At 41.1% G+C, this 16,481-nt stretch overlaps 1 pseudogene; it reads right to left on the reverse strand.

Moving 5' to 3' along the window:
* Window positions 1–608: 608 nt before the first annotated feature.
* Window positions 609–4,560, reverse strand: LOC119340393 (annotated as a pseudogene).
* Window positions 4,561–16,481: the final 11,921 nt, after the last annotated feature.

The following is a 16,481-nucleotide window of genomic DNA, read 5'->3' on the forward strand; positions in this document are numbered from 1 at the left end:
CAGTTGGCAGAATTGCCTTTAATGGGCGCTTAAAGCGCCATATAGGAAATGTCCTAGAGAGGCGCCATGCCCCCTTCCAGGTCAAGCCCATGGGCTTTCACCCAGGTCTGGCCTGGCATGGTCGGCACCCCGGCGGCTTGGGACCCATATATAGTTGAGTTTTTTCATTTATTGATGTTGTTCTCTGATGTTTTCTGCTAAACAATCCCCTAAAAAAGATAAACAAGATTGTTTAGTAGTAAATTGGAAATGTTACAAAGGTTGTTTAACTTCATGAAATTTTAAACATAGCAATCACAATAAAAATAAATGCTAAGTTACTGGAAATGACGTTTCACCTGAGAAATCATTCCCTTCACCATAGAAACACATAAGCTTTATCTTGATGCTTGTATGATCGATTGCTCGATAATATTCTGCAAGACGCAAAGGCTTTGTACATGTATTTATCGCTAAATTGCTTTTTTGATTTCCAAAAAAGGAGGTTTGGACTGCACTACAGAATGCTTGCTCTACAAAAAAGAAAATCGAGCGGTTTCATTAAAAAAAATAGAGCAATGCAGAGAAGGGAGAAGATGGACAAGATTAAACTCTAAATTTGAACACTTTACTTGTAACAATTTACAATTTACAGCTTAGCTCTTACAATTTGCAATTTACATGGACTTTGGAATACTCCAAGTCTTCTTCACCTTGTTAAACTACCCGTGGAATCCTGAGCGCCAAGCCTTTGATCACCTTGACATTTCCAAAGTCCACTGATACTACACAATACATCACGCTGTTCATGCACGCCCACAGGCTACGGCTTCCTACGCCTCGTATTTGCAGATGTTCTCGAATCCCATGTACTCATGCCCCGCGATCTTGTGGATCGTGTTGGAGATGCCGACTCCACCTGCACAAAAATTTCAGGGCCCGATGTTCGGTTTGAAACCATGTGATGGTTGCATCACTTGCACTGAGAGTGAGGGGAGGGAAACCTGGTACCTAGAGAGAGCGCGCTGATGAAGATCATGAAGGACAATATGAAGACGACGATCGACGCCCGTCCTAGCAGATCAATTAGCTTCCTCACAACCCTCTGGCCGACGATCGCAGCGAAAAATGCCAGGATGGTCAAGTAGACAGCTGCACAGGTTTCACTTCAGAGTAAGTAACAAGTGCTAGATAATCATGGGAGGATATATCAGAGAAAATAGAGGTAGTACCATATGGCACAGGGAACCGGTTCAGGAGGTAGTACTCTACGACGGACATGGAAGATGAGAACATATCGCGAAGGTGGCTGTAGCACTTGCGACCTGCAGTACAGACAGGTCGAATGTGCGATAAATAGGTAGTAGAAAGTAGAAACCATGATCAAAACATAAGGTTATTAACATGAGTGAACAAAGATCGATTTACTTGCGGAGGAACACCGAGCTCCAGGAAGAGAGGCCCCATGATGGAGCCCCCACCGACGCCAAGCAGACCGGCAACGACACCAGCGGTGACGCCCAAGAAGCAGTACACCAGTAGCTGATGAGCTTTCAGGCTGTTCTGCTCATTCCTCTTTGATGATATCACCCTCCTCCCCTGCACCAAACCTACTGCCTCGTACATGGCCACCCCAACAGACACAGGGATCTGCGCACGTATCCAACATGTAAATGACCTACGGATCCATTTTGTATGCGCTATAGTTCAATACCTAGCTGAAGAAAATCGGTACAGTCAGTACCTGGAGTAAGTTCAGAACCCAATACCAGATGGAGCAAGTTGCCATGTAGTTCTGCAAACATGAAGAATTACATAAGCCAGATGTTACGGACAGGAATTTGGTGAACATGGTTCCACATGCACCCTTTTATGAATAGTAAATTAAAAAAATACTAGAAAAAAAATAAAAAATCTAAATATTTTTTGTAACATACATAGTCGACTCATATACTTGAGTATGAAGTTTTATGAAGAAATGACCCTAGGAAAAAATGACAAAATAGACGCTATATTAGAAAACACTGTTTGCTGAATAGTAAGGACCTTATTGTATTTTCTTCACTAAGGATACTACGAGTATCTTTTTTCACGAAACTTCACACATGAGTAGAATGGTCGACCAAGTTTGGTAATCCAAAAAAATTCAGAAATTTTTCGAATTTTTCTAGTATTTGTTTTGAATTTACTACGCATGTGGGTGCGCGTGGAACCATGTTCACCTGTGTATTTTCGAGATGTTACTGTCAATTTCTATTTCTCCGGACGTAAATTCCATACAGTATCTTTCTTCGCAGTATGAGTTGCATGCATGTAGTAGTTTGCCATTTAGAATATCTTCCTGTGCATCCTGAACTAGATTATTGAATACTATTATGGATAACATAGGCAACAGGGAAACTGAACACACAAGTGCACAGCTTGGTATTGTAAAAGTGAACAATTGATATTTAATAAAGTAGCTGATCTTTGAAAACCAAAAGTACTTCATAATTATCCAGGAATTCATGTTACTATTATAGTTTCAAATTGAAATTGCAGTTGAGGCCAGGTGCACACCTTAGTGACCTGAAGACCAAGGAATGCTACCCAGACAAAGGCAAGAAGGCCAACCTCCTTCCAGTAAACATTCTTCCAAATGGATACCTGCAGCATCAGACCAGCTGTACTCTTATGAGTCCTTTAAGATGATTGTTTCCAAGGCCAGGGAATGTAATGTTCATTGATTTTTTATTTCACCGCTTCGTCTGACGGGGTTTCATTTCGATCATGATCCGGCATATTTTCAGTCTGAGATGTGGCATTGAGTCCTTCAGACAGCGGCATGTACTCCTGTTCTTCAGCTGCTGCCAGACAGAAAACATAAGCAACATTTTTCCGCACTTCATAAATGATGAATGGTTTTGTTCATTGGTCACTTACTGGTTTGTTCCGATCGTATTGCTGTCTCCTGAGCCAATAATCGAATGAATGGGTTTCTAAGTATCCCTAATATGATGCCAAAACAAAAAGTACAGGTATCCAAGAAAAAACCAAAACAATTATTACCGTTATGATTATCGTCTCTTTCTTCCATGTTTCGATAGCCTTCAGAAAAGCTTTAGTTGAAGTAACTGAAATATAATTCGGAAATTACTCTGAGGTCAGCTACAATGACAGCTAAGATTAACTAACGTTTGCTGCAGTTTCAGGGCAATGTCTGAGCACCTATGAAGAGAATGATCAAGAGGACTGTGACGAGCCAGTCAGGGAATATCACATTGCAGATGACCCCAATGCTGACCCCTAGCATCAGCATGGGCTGTATGAGCAGGACTAGATCATAGTCTATCACTGGCATGTCCAATGTTGGGTGCTTCAGCTTGAGGTTACAGTACACAGTTGACACGGCGGCCCCCATGATCATACCTGTGGCAGAGTACACTATCTCAGTTCTCAAAAATAATCAAGAAGCTTTTTTTCTTCTCGAAAAGCAGGAGGTTAAACCTCCGGCCTAATAATCATGAAGCTAACAGATCTTCCAAAGATATGTTATCTGATGATGGATTTTTTATTTTTTTTCACCTTTTGTATTAAGGTAAATATTAAGAGAAAATCTGTTCAATCAATGGAATACATTTGAGATGTACCTTGCACTTCAAATTATAGAATGTTTTACCAAAAAAAAATGTTGAAATGTTTCTGTTTATAGTGTAAAAAAAGAAATATGCAGCTAAACTGTTTATATTACAAGCTAGTTTATAGTGCCATAATGTGCAGAATAAGTGTTGGGCCATTTATGTGTGTTAGTTGTTTTAGCCTAAGTGGGCCACCAAATTCCTCAGTAAGATATACAGGACTTCATTGCAAATAATACAGTATGAATAAAAACAAACAAGAAGAATACATGGATAGATAAAAAGAAAAATAATACGTGGCATGAAGATGAACTGAATCCTCACACTTTGACATCGCCGCCGATGACTTGGGATCAAAGCCGATGATCAAGGTAAGCATCGGCACGAAGATCCCGCCGCCACCTACACCGCCGATGCTGCCGAATGCTGCTCCGAAGAATCCAATGAATGAACCCAACACAAATTTCCAACCAAATTTCATGGGCTACATGTAAAGGAACAGAGAATCAGCAAATCAACAAGTCATTTCGGCCAATAGCGACTCATGGATAAAAATGGAGAAGTACAGAATGGGTCAGAACCATCAAAGAGCCAGCTCAATTTTAACTAGCCTACTGGTTGATTTAAACAACTTAATTTGTTGACATGTGTTTCTGCGCAAGCTCTGGGATAAATACAGCTCGAAATTAACACAGAAGAAAAAGCCTTCAGTTATTACCGGCCACACGTGGTGGTAGGTGGTTCCTTCGCTCTGCCACAGGGAGTTGGCCAGCTTGCGCAGGTAGCTCACCTCCTCCGGAGGTGCCACGGCGCCGGTGAACGAGAGCCCCCTGTCGGCGACGACGGTGCAGGCCACGCCCAGCACCGCGACGACGTGCCATTTCATCCCCATTTCTCACCCTCCTGCAAATCTGTGATCTTTGAGCTCTCTCTTTGGACGCAACAGCCACAAAAGGGAGCAGGGCCGATAGGCGAATTTTTGAAGGAGATTTGAAGTGTGAGAGAGCTGCAAGAACCGAACGGGTGGAGATGATTGATGACTTCCTATGTCAAATATTTGAATAGTACGATTTGACAACTATCGACCCACCTACCAAATGATATGAAGTGTGTTACTTGTGTTATTAACGTGCAATCAAAGTGCGGCTAAAGAAAAAGTGCGATCAAAGTGGTGTTGTCAAATATCTCGGAATGGAAGTTTTAAAATGAGGATTGCGATGCGATGCACACAGGCATAAAGCCATATATTTGTTTAAGTTTGAGTAGTAACAAAGTAACCGCAACCAACGACCGCATGGTGTATGAGGTAAGCAATAACCTATTATTGAATCGTCCTCCAAACCGGTTGTAAGTATTCCGTGCCACCATCTTCTATTAATTACACTTAGAAATCATAAGCTCTCATATTTCTGCATTGTATATAGGTCCACCCTGTAGCTCAAAAGATAACCTGCAAAAAAAATTGAATCTTTGTTCTGTTAAAAACATAATCATCCTACAGTTCCTTCAAGACCAAAGAAAAGCAGAAACTCCCACACGAATTCGTGCATTAGTTTTAGACTCAAACCCACCTAACTAGTTGACGAACATACACTATTGGAATTTCGTATACGCCGGGTGTCAGGGTCTTCGCCGAGAGCCAAAACATGAGCACTCGGCAAAGTAAGAAACACCGAGAGCAGTACTCGGCAAACCTGTCTTCCCGGCAACTAACTGTCGTTGTCGTCACCGTCTCACGGCGAACAAGTACCGCACGGCAAACCGTGCAGTTGCCGAGAGCCACACACGACAAAGGGGGGCCACCTGGCCTGCCAGTTTTGAACTGACGATGTTGTCACTTGGGGTGGCCTATACCGAGAGTAGCTCTCGGCAATTATCAGTAAAACATTTTCCCTACCTGACATGTGGTCCCACTGGTCACATTTATCAGTAAAAGTTATTATATTGTTTGCTAAATATTTAAAAAGAATAATATGACGATATCTTTGCCGAGAGCAGCTCTCGGCAATGCTCGCCATACGACTATTGACTAAACCCTTTGGAACTGACCAGTGGGACATTGTCCCACATGGCAGCTGACCTTTTACCGGGGGTCACAACCCTCAGAAAAGAGTGGCACCACTGTAGTAGTGAAGTGCTGCTCAGTTGACTCCTTTTCCGATTGTAGCTCTCGGTAGTCTATCAGTTTCCGAGTGTTGCTCTCGGAAATGTGTCCCATTGCTTCTGTTTCTAAGCTCTTTCTTGTCTGATCCCTGCAACTGAAAACAACTACAACACAATATCTGTATATATATGCAATGCAGAAAATGGTATCATAACAAATGAATGTGGGAGCTCCTAGCTCCCTAGTAATTCATCGAGTAACACAACACACACATAGGCATAATTTGAAGTTGTCCACATATATAGGCGAATGTTTCATACTAGTACACATCACACACAAGTTCGCAAATTCATACATATTGTTAACTTATGGAAGTTCACCACTTGCAAAACACGTGCACGTCACATAGAAGTTCACATGTTCATAGATCATCTTAAGGAGGAGGAGGGGCCATCGGGTTAAGATTCTGGAGGAGGAGGAGGAGGAGGGGCATCACTTCCACTGCTTTGAGATTGCATAAGACCTATAAGAGTAGAGTCACGTGAGGGTGGTTCGTCGCTATATAATGAATGTTCTACTATAGTTTAGAGAATGTTCTACCTGTAGTTGATTCTTGAGCAACTTCAACCTTTCGTTCATGTCTGCTCATTCATTATTTCTGCTCTCTTGCTCAGCCAGCCGCCTTTGCTCCTCTTCAGCAGCCCGCTGCTCCATTAAATCCTGTAACATGGCATTAGGCTCATATAGGTTGGAATGGTGCTATTTGAAGGCATGGACATAAATGAAAGGTTAGGATGGTAACCTTGAGACACGCTATCCAATACTAGGGAAAAGCCTAGCAGTGGCGCAATTTATTGGCATATCAGTAGCGCGAGTACCCGCACTACTGATACGACGCTACAGCTAAAGCTTAGCAGTAGCGCCTGCTGGCACGCGCTACTGCTATATCTACTTAGTAGTAGCGCTTTTCTGGACAACCGCTACTGGTAATTACTAGTAGCACTTCTCTCCGCCCGCGCTACTACTATTTTTTGGTATTCTATTTCTTTTAAATTTTAGGCCGTATTCATACACCTTTATATAATTTTTTCATACAATAGTAATTTAGAGATTGTTTTTACATTATAATGAGTTATTAAATCACAAGGTGAAAGAACCGCAAATTAGTTTCAAATGGATCGATCCTAAGTGACCAAGTCATGGATTATCACGATAATCCATGACTTGATCACTTAGGATCCATCCACTTAAAACTAATCTGCGGTTCTTTCACCCAATGATATAATAACGTACTCATCATCATCATCATCATCATCATCATCATCATCATCATCATCATCATCATCATCATCATCATCATATTAATATTAAAAACTCTTGCATCATATCATCATGAACAACACTAGCTAATAATCATCATAGTTATTACTACCAACACTATTTAATCATCATAGTCATACTCTAATCACCACAAACACCAGCTAATATTAATCATCATAGTCATCACCACCAACACTCATTCTAGCTAGCTAATCACTCCTACCGCTCTTTCTCAGGTAAAATAGCATAGAACATGTGGAGCACTCCTGATTCATCGTATTGAAGCATGCAGATGAACCTATCTCCTAATTGTGGGCTGCGCTTCTGATTGATGCCCCCAAGTACTTCTCTGCGATCCTTCACAATTTTGTTCAAGTCTTTGACTATTAAGACTTGCTCACTTCTAGAAACCCTGAATGCACTCATGTGCAATGTAGGAAGTCTTGACTGTATGCTAACCATGGACATGCGACCTTTAGCTTCCATCCACTGAGGCACAACTATCATCAAAAGTCCCTGTTGAAGAACATCATAGTAAAATACTTAGCAATGAAATTTAGCTTAAAAAATAATGTATGCAAAAGATGCACTGAGGACAAATAGTAAAAGCCTACCATCTTTCCTAAATAGATGTGACCGTAGTTCAGTACGAACACTATTGGTCGCACGTTTTGAGTACTAAGATTTCTAAGTCCAGGAAAATAATTTGTCTTGACAGTATGAAGACCCTCAAGCCATGAAACACAATGACTTGTCTCCTCGCAGTTTAGTCCAGCCCCGGGACAGTGGTAGGTCATGTCTACCAAGTGCTGGACATGTTTGCTTGAATATAAATAAGCCGTCAATAGAAATTAGTTGTCAAATATTTTTAAATAAACAAAATCCAACACATAAATATGGTTGAGAAACTTACATAATGGTAGAACTGGAGGCGTCTGCACATCGACCTAGATGTCGATATTATCTTCAATATCATCTTCCGGACGAATATCAAAGGTGATAAGCACATCAGGCTTAAATGTATAAGCCTTGCATAGTGCTCTCCATTGTTTGCATTCAAAATGGGTGTAGGTGTCTGTATTGTATAATTTTGCGGAAAAACTATAACCATGCTGGATCCTCAAGTTAACTCTTTTTACCTCCATAGTTTCCATAGTACTGAACCAACCTTATCCAAGACATATATTCTTGCATGGCAGGGGATACGCTAGTAGAATAGTAAAAAAATTAAATTGTAAGTTGAAGCAAAAGAAGAAGAAGTCATGCTTAATTACGAAAATAGACTTGTCGTTGTGACTTACTGTATCCACTTCGAAGGTGTCATCCAGCTTGATGCTGAAGCGCCTACCACCAACTAGGTGAGGCCTGTCACACAGGCCGCGCTCGTCTTTGCAGAATTCACACATACCGAATTCCTTTTCATCGTCAGACATTTCCTATATTCATAGTTGAAACATTAATTAAAAATCGACCGAAGGCAACTACCAGGGAACTCAACACACAGATCACTATTACTCAATATGCAATAGGTTGACTTTAGGTCTGTCGAGTCTTACTTCCTAAACTCTCACTCATGTATATGGTGGGCATTCCCTCTCTGATATTACGACTGTTGGTGATGGTCGCTACTCCTCCTTTCCCTAGTGTATTACAAATATCTAGCACAAGGAAAAGAAGGAGAAGCGACCCTCACGACAACAATCGACATTCTTCTTCTCTCATATATGATGGACACTCTGTCACCAATTTTTTGACCGTCGATGATGGTCGCTAATCCTTCTTCCCCTAGTGCATAACAAAGGTCTAGCACAAAAAGAAGAAGGAAAAGCGACCCCCACGACAACAGTCAGCATTATTCTCTCATATATGATGGAGACTCTCCCTCACCAATTTTTGGACAGTCATGTATGGAGCCCCGACAGACTTAAAGTCAACTCGAAATGTCGTTTAACTCTCTTTCTAGCAAATCCGGGGCACCCGATATTTCGTACATATTCTAGCACAACTCATGCTTAAATTCACGGAAAAATCCGGCATGACCTTTGCTAAAATAGGACATATCGAAAGCCTGAAATTTGCCGGAATGGAAATAAACCAACACTCCGGCGAAACATAGGTCACTCAGAAATGAATGAACACTTCACACATGAGCATAAACTGGCGCTCATTGCATTTCAATGGTTTAATATTGACAAAATCATTTCAATATATCTTATAACTAAATACCCTAGTTTGGAAGTAGAGGAAGGTGGAGAAGGAGGAGGTGGACTTTTAGCTCACCGACTCGGGTGTAGAGGAAGTGGAGGTAGCTCGGACGGCGATCACTCCAAGGAGACACAACTAAGCCTGCATATTCCACCAAGTAAATTTTTAATTAGATCATCAAATCTCATATAGCATTCTTTGATGACAAAGTGATAATGACATAAAAAAACAAACTAGTTTTATTAATTTTCTTAATAAATATAAACTAGTTTTATAGTAAAATTTTAATTAGATCATCAAATCTCATATACCTAAATTTTCTTACTAAAAATAAACTAGTTATATTAATTCAATTAGTTCAACTTAACACTTACTATAAATAAAAATAAACTAGTTCTTACTAAAAATAAATTAGTTCTTACTAAAAGTAAACTAGTTCTATTAATTTAACTAGTTCAACTAAGCAATTACTATAAAAGAAATAAACTATTTCTTACTAAAAATAAACTAGTTCAACTAGTTCTATTAATTTAACTAGTTCAACTAAGCAATTACTATAAATAAAAATAAACTAATTCTTACTAAGAACAGTGGGCGGCTGGAGGAGGGAGGAGTGGGCGGCCGGTGGAGGAGGGAAGAGGGGGCGGCCAGTGGATGAGGGAGGAGGGGCGGCCGGAGGAGGAGGGAGGAGGGGGCGGCCGGAGGAGGAGGGCGATGGAGGAGGGAGGAGGGGCGCCCGGTGGAGGAGGGTGAAGGAAATATGCCCTAGAGGCAATAATAAAGTTATTATTTATTTCCTTATTTCATGATAAATGTTTATTATTCATGCTAGAATTGTATTAACCAGAAACTTGATACATGTGTGAATACATAGACAAATAGAGTGTCACTAGTATGCCTCTACTTGACTAGCTCGTTGAATCAAAGATGGTTAAGTTTCCTAGCCATAGACATGAGTTGTCATTTGATTAACGGGATCACATCATTAGAGAATGATGTGATTGACTTGACCCATTCCGTTAGCTTAGCACTTGATCTTTTAGTATGTTGCTATTGCTTTCTTCATGACTTATACATGTTCCTATGACTAGTAGATTATGCAACTCCCGTTTACCGGAGGAACACTTTGTGTGCTATCAAATGTCACAACGTAACTGGGTGATTATAAAGGAGCTCTACAGGTGTCTCTGAATGTACATGTTGAGTTGGCGTATTTCGAGATTAGGATTTGTCACTTCGATTGTCGGAGAGGTATCTCTGGGCCCTCTCAGTAATGCACATCACTATAAGCCTTGCAAACAATGTGACTAATGAGTTAGTTGAGGGATGATGCATTACACAACGAGTAAAGAGACTTGCCGGTAATGAGACTGAACTAGGTATTGAGATACCGACGATCGAATCTCGCGTAAGTAACATACCGATGACAAAAGGAACAACATATGTTGTTATGCGGTTTGACCGATAAAGATCTTCGTAGAATATGTGGGAGCCAATATGAGCATCCAGATTCCGCTATTGGTTATTGACCGGAGACGTGTCTCGGTCATGTCTACATAGTTCTCGAACCCGTAGGGTCCGCATGCTTAAAGTTCGATGACAGTTATATTATGAGTTTATGTGTTTTGATGTACCGAAGGTAGTTCGGAGTCCCGGATGAGATCGGGGACATGACGAGGAGTCTCAAAATGGTAGAGACGTAAAGATCGATATATTGGACGGCTATATTCAGACATCGGAAAGGTTCCGAGTGATTCGGGTATTTTTTGGAGTACCAGGGAGTTACGGGAATATGGGGAAGAGTATTGGGCCTTAATGGGCCTTAGTGGGAAGGAGAGGCAGCAGCCAGGAGGTGGCGCGCGCCCCTCCCAAGCCCAGTCCGAATTGGACAAGGGGTTTGGGGCGTGCCCCCCCTCTCCCTTCCTTCTCCACTCCCCTCCTTTCCCCCCTTCTCCTTGTTGGACTAGGAAAGAAGGAAACCTACTCCTACTAGGAGTAGGAATCCTACTCCCTTGGCGCGCCCCTCCTAGGGCCGGCCTCCTCCTCCCTTGCTCCTTTATATACGGGGGCAGGGGGGAACCCCATGGACACACAACAATTGATCATTGATATCTTAGCCGTGTGCGGTGCCCCCCTCCATCATAGTCCTCCTCGATAATATCGTAGCGGTGCTTAGGTGAAGCCCTGCGTCAGTAGAACATCATCATCATCACCCCGCCGTCGTGCTGGCGGAACTCTCCCTCGACACTCGGCTGGATCGGAGTTCGAGGGACGTCATCGAGCTGAACGTGTGAAAGAACTCGGAGGTGCCGTGCTTTCGGTGCTTGATCGGTCGGGCCGTGAAGACGTACGACTACATCAACCGCGTTGTGCTTCCGCTTCCTCTTTCGGTCTACAAGGGTACGTGGACACACTCTCCCCTCTCGTTACTATGCATCACCATGATCTTGCGTGTGCGTAGGAATTTTTTTGAAATTACTACGTTCCCCAACAGTGGCATCGGAGCCTGGTTTTATGCGTAGATGTTATATGCACGAGTAGAACACAAGTGAGTTGTGGGCGATACAAGTCATACTGCTTACCAGCATGTCAACTTTGGTTCGGCAGTATTATTGGATGAAGCGGCCCGGACCGACATTACGCGTACGCTTACACGAGACTGGTTCTACCGACGTGCTTTGCACATAGGTGGCTGGCGGGTGTCAGTTTCTCCAACTTTAGTTGAACCGAGTGTGGCTACACCCGGTCCTTGAGAAGGCTAAAACAACACTAACTTGACGAATTATCGTTGTGGTTTTGATGCGTAGGTAAAAACGGTTCTTGCTCAGCCCGTAGCAGCCACGTAAAACTTGCAACAACAAAGCAGAGGACGTCTAACTTGTTTTTGCAGGGCATGTTGTGATGTGATATGATCAAGACATGATGCTATATTTTATTGTATGAGATGATCATGTTTTGTAACCGAGTTATCGGCAACTGGCAGGAGCTATATGGTTGTCGCTTTATTGTATGCAATGCAATCGCCCTGTAATTGCTTTACTTTATCACTAAGCGGTAGCGATAGTCGTAGAAGCAATAGGTGGAGAAACGACAACGATGCTACAATGGAGATCAAGGTGTCGCTCCGGTGACGATGGTGATCATGACGATGCTTCGGAGATGGAGATCACAAGCACAAGATGATGATGGCCATATCATATCACTTATATTGATTGCATGTGATGTTTATCCTTTATGCATCTTATGTTGCTTTGATTGGCGGTAGCATTATAAGATGATCTCTCACTAAAATTTCAAGGTAAAAGTGTTCTCCCTGAGTATGCACCGTTGCGAAAGTTCTTCGTGCTGAGACACCACGTGATGATCAGGTGTGATAGGCTCTATGTTCAAATACAACGGGTGCAAAACAGTTGCACACACGGAATACTCAGGTTAAACTTGACGAGCCTAGCATATACAGATATGGCCTCGGAACACTGAGACCAAAAGGTTGAGCGTGAATCATATAGTAGATATGATCAACATAGTGAAGTTCACCATTGAAAACTACTCCATCTCACGTGATGATCGGACATGGTTTAGTTGATTTGGATCACGTGATCACTTAGATGATTAGAGGGATGTCTATCTAAGTGGGAGTTCTTAAGTAATATGATTAATTGAACTTTAATTTATCATGAGCTTAGTCCTGATAGTATTTTGCAAATTATGTTGTAGATCAATAGCTCGCGTTGTTGCTTCCCTATGTTTATTTTGATATGTTCCTAGAGAAAAACTATGTTGAAAAATGATAGTAGCAATGATGCGTACTGGGTCCGTGATCTGAGGTTTATCCTCATTGCTGCACAGAAGAATAATGTCCTTGATGCACCGCTAGGTGACAGAGCTATTGCAGGAGCAAATGCAGACGTTATGAACGTTTGGCTAGCTCAATATGATGACTACCTGATAGTTTAGTGCACCATGCTTAACGGCTTAGAATTGGGTCTTCAAAAATGTTTTGAACGTCATGGACCATATGAGATGTTCCAGGAGTTGAAGTTAATATTTCAAGCAAATACCCGAGTTGAGAGATATGAAGTCTCCAACAAGTTCTGTAGCTAAAAGATGGAGGAGAATTGCTCAACTAGTGAGCATGTGCTCAGATTGTCTAGGTACTACAATTGCTTGAATCAAGTGGGAGTTAATCTTCCAGATAAGATAGTGATTGACAGAGTTCTCTAGTCACCATTACCAAGTTAGTAGAACTTCGTGATGAACTATAGTATGAAAGGGATGATGGAAATTATTCCGGAGCTCTTCGTGATGTTGAAATCGACGAAGGTAGAAATCAAGAAAGAACATCAAGTGTTGATGATTGACAAGATCACTAGTTTCAAGAAAAAGGCAAAGGGAAAGAAAGGGACCTTCATGTAGAATGGCAAGCAAGTTGTCACTCCCGCGAAGAACCCGAAAACTGGACGAAAACCTGAAACTGAGTGTTTCTACTGCAAAGGAAATGGTCACTGGAAGCGGAAATTCCCTGAATATTTGGTGGATAAGAAGGATGGCAGAGTGAACAAGGGTATATTTGATATACAAGTTATTGATGTGTACCTTACTAGTGTTTATAGTAGCCCCTGGGTATTTGATACTTGTTCGGTTGCTAAAAATTAGTAACTCGAAATAGGAGTTACAGAATAAATAGAGACTAGTTGAGGGTGAAGTGATGATGTGTGTTGGAAGTGGTTCCAAGATTGATATGATCATCATCGCACACTCCCTATACTTTCGGGATTAGTGTTGAACCTAAATAAATGTTATTTGGCATTTGCGTTGAGCATGAATATGATTTGATCATGTTTATTGCAAAACGGTTATTCATTTAAAGTCAGAGAATAATTGTTGTTCTGTTACATGAATAAAACCTTCGATGGTCATACACCCAATGAAAATAGTTTGTTGGATCTCGATCATAGTGATACACATATTCATAATATTGATGCCAAAAGATGCAAACTTGATAATGATAATGCAACTTATTTGTGGCACTGCCATTTGGGTCATATCGGTGTAAAGCGCATGAAGAAACTCCATAAAGATGGACTTTTGGAATCACTTGATTATGAATCATTTGATGCTTGCCAACCGTGCCTTATGGGCAAGATGACTAAAACTCCATTCTCCGGAACAATGGAACGAGCTACTGACTTGTTGGAAATAATACATACCGATGTATGCAGTCCAATGAGTGTTGATGCTCGTGGCGAGTATCGTTATTTTCTTACCTTCACAAATGATTTGAGCAGATATGAGTATATCTACTTAATGAAACACAAGTCTAAAACATTTGAAAAGTTCAAAGAATTTCAGAGTGAAGTGGAGAATCATCGTAACAAGAAAATAAAGTTTCTACGATCTTATCATGGAGGAGAATATTTGAGTTACGAGTTTGGCCTTCATATAAAACAATATGGAATAGTTTCATAGCTCATGCCACCTGGAACACCACAATGTTATGGTGTGTCCGAACATCGTAACCGCACTTTATTGGATATGGTGCGATCTATGATGTCTCTTATCGGTTTACCACTATTGTTTTGGGGTTATGCATTAGAGACAACTGCATTCACGTTAAATAGGGAACCATCTAAATCCATTGAGACGACACCGTATGAACTATGGTTTAGCAATAAACCTAAGATGTCGTTTTTTAAAGTTTGGAGTTGCGATGCTTATGTGAAAAAGTTTCAACCTGATAAGCTCGAACCCAAATCAGAGAAATGCGTCTTCATAGGATACCCAAAGGAGATTGTTGGGTACACCTTCTAATCACAGATCCAAAGGCAAAATATTCGTTGCTAAGAATGGATCCTTTCTAGAGAAGGAGTTTCTCTCGAAAGACGTGAGTGGGAGGAAAGTAGAGCTTGATAAGGTAATTTGTACCTTCTCCTGAATTGGAAAGTAGTTCATCACAGAAATCAGTTCCAGTGATTCCTACACCAATTCGTGAGGAAGCTAATGATGATGATCATGAAACTTCAGATTAAGTTACTACAAAACCTCGTAGGTCTCCCAAAGTACAGTACGCACTAGAGTGGTACGGTAATCCTGTTCTGGAAGTCATGTTACTAGACCATGATAAACCTACGAACTATGAGGAAGCGATGGTGAGCCCAGATTCTGTGAAATGCTTTGAGGCCATGAAATCTGAGATGGGATCCATGCATGAGAACAAAGTGTGGACTTTGGTGGACTTGCCCGATGATCGCCAAACCATTGAGAATAAATGGAACTTCAAGAGGAAGACGGACACTGATAGTAGTGTTACTATCTACAAAGCTCGACTTGTCGCAAAAAGTTTTTTGACAAGTTCAAGGTGTTGAATACAATGAGATTTTCTCACTCGTATCGATGCTTAAGTCTGTCCAAATCATGTTAGCAATTGCCACATTTTATGAAATCTGGCAAATGGATGTCAAAACTGCATTCCTTAATGGATTTATTAAAGAAGAGTTGTATATGATGCAACCAGAAGGTTTTGTCAATCCTAAAGGTGCTAACAAATTGTGCAAGCTCTAGTGATCCATCTATGGACTGGTGCAAGCATCTCGGAGTTGGAATATACGCTTAGATGAGTTGATCAAAGCATATGGTTTTATACAGACTTTTGGAGAAGCCTGTATTTACAAGAAAGTGAGTGAGAGCTCTGTAACATTTCTAAAACTATATGTAGATGACATATTGTTAATTGGAAATGATATAGAAATTCTGGATAGCATAAAAGGATACTTGAATAAGAGTTTTTCAAAGAAAGACCTCGGTGAAGCTACTTACACATTGAGCATCAAGATCTATAAAGATAGATCAAGACGCTTGAGAAGATTTTTCAATGAGTACATACCTTGATAAGATTTTGAAGTAGTTCAAAATGGAATAGTCAAAGAAGGAGTTCTTGCCTGTGTTGCAAGGTGTGAAGTTGAGTAAGATTCAAAACCCGACCATGGCAGAAAATAGAAAGAGAATGAAAAATCATTCCCTATGCCTCAGTCATAGGTTCTATAAAGTATGCTATGCTATGTACCAGACCTATTGTATACCTTGCTCTGAGTTTGGCAAGGGAGTACAATTTTGATCTAAGAGTAGATCACTAGACAGCGGTCAAGAATATCCTTAGTGAGGACCAAGAAAATATTTCTTGATTATGAAGGTGATAAAAGAGCCCGTCGTAAAGAGTTACATCGGTGCAAGTTTTTACACCGACCCAGATGACCCTA

The sequence above is a fragment of the Triticum dicoccoides genome, chromosome 7B (genome assembly GCF_002162155.2).
Source record: "Triticum dicoccoides isolate Atlit2015 ecotype Zavitan chromosome 7B, WEW_v2.0, whole genome shotgun sequence".
NCBI classification, from domain to species: domain Eukaryota; kingdom Viridiplantae; phylum Streptophyta; class Magnoliopsida; order Poales; family Poaceae; genus Triticum; species Triticum dicoccoides.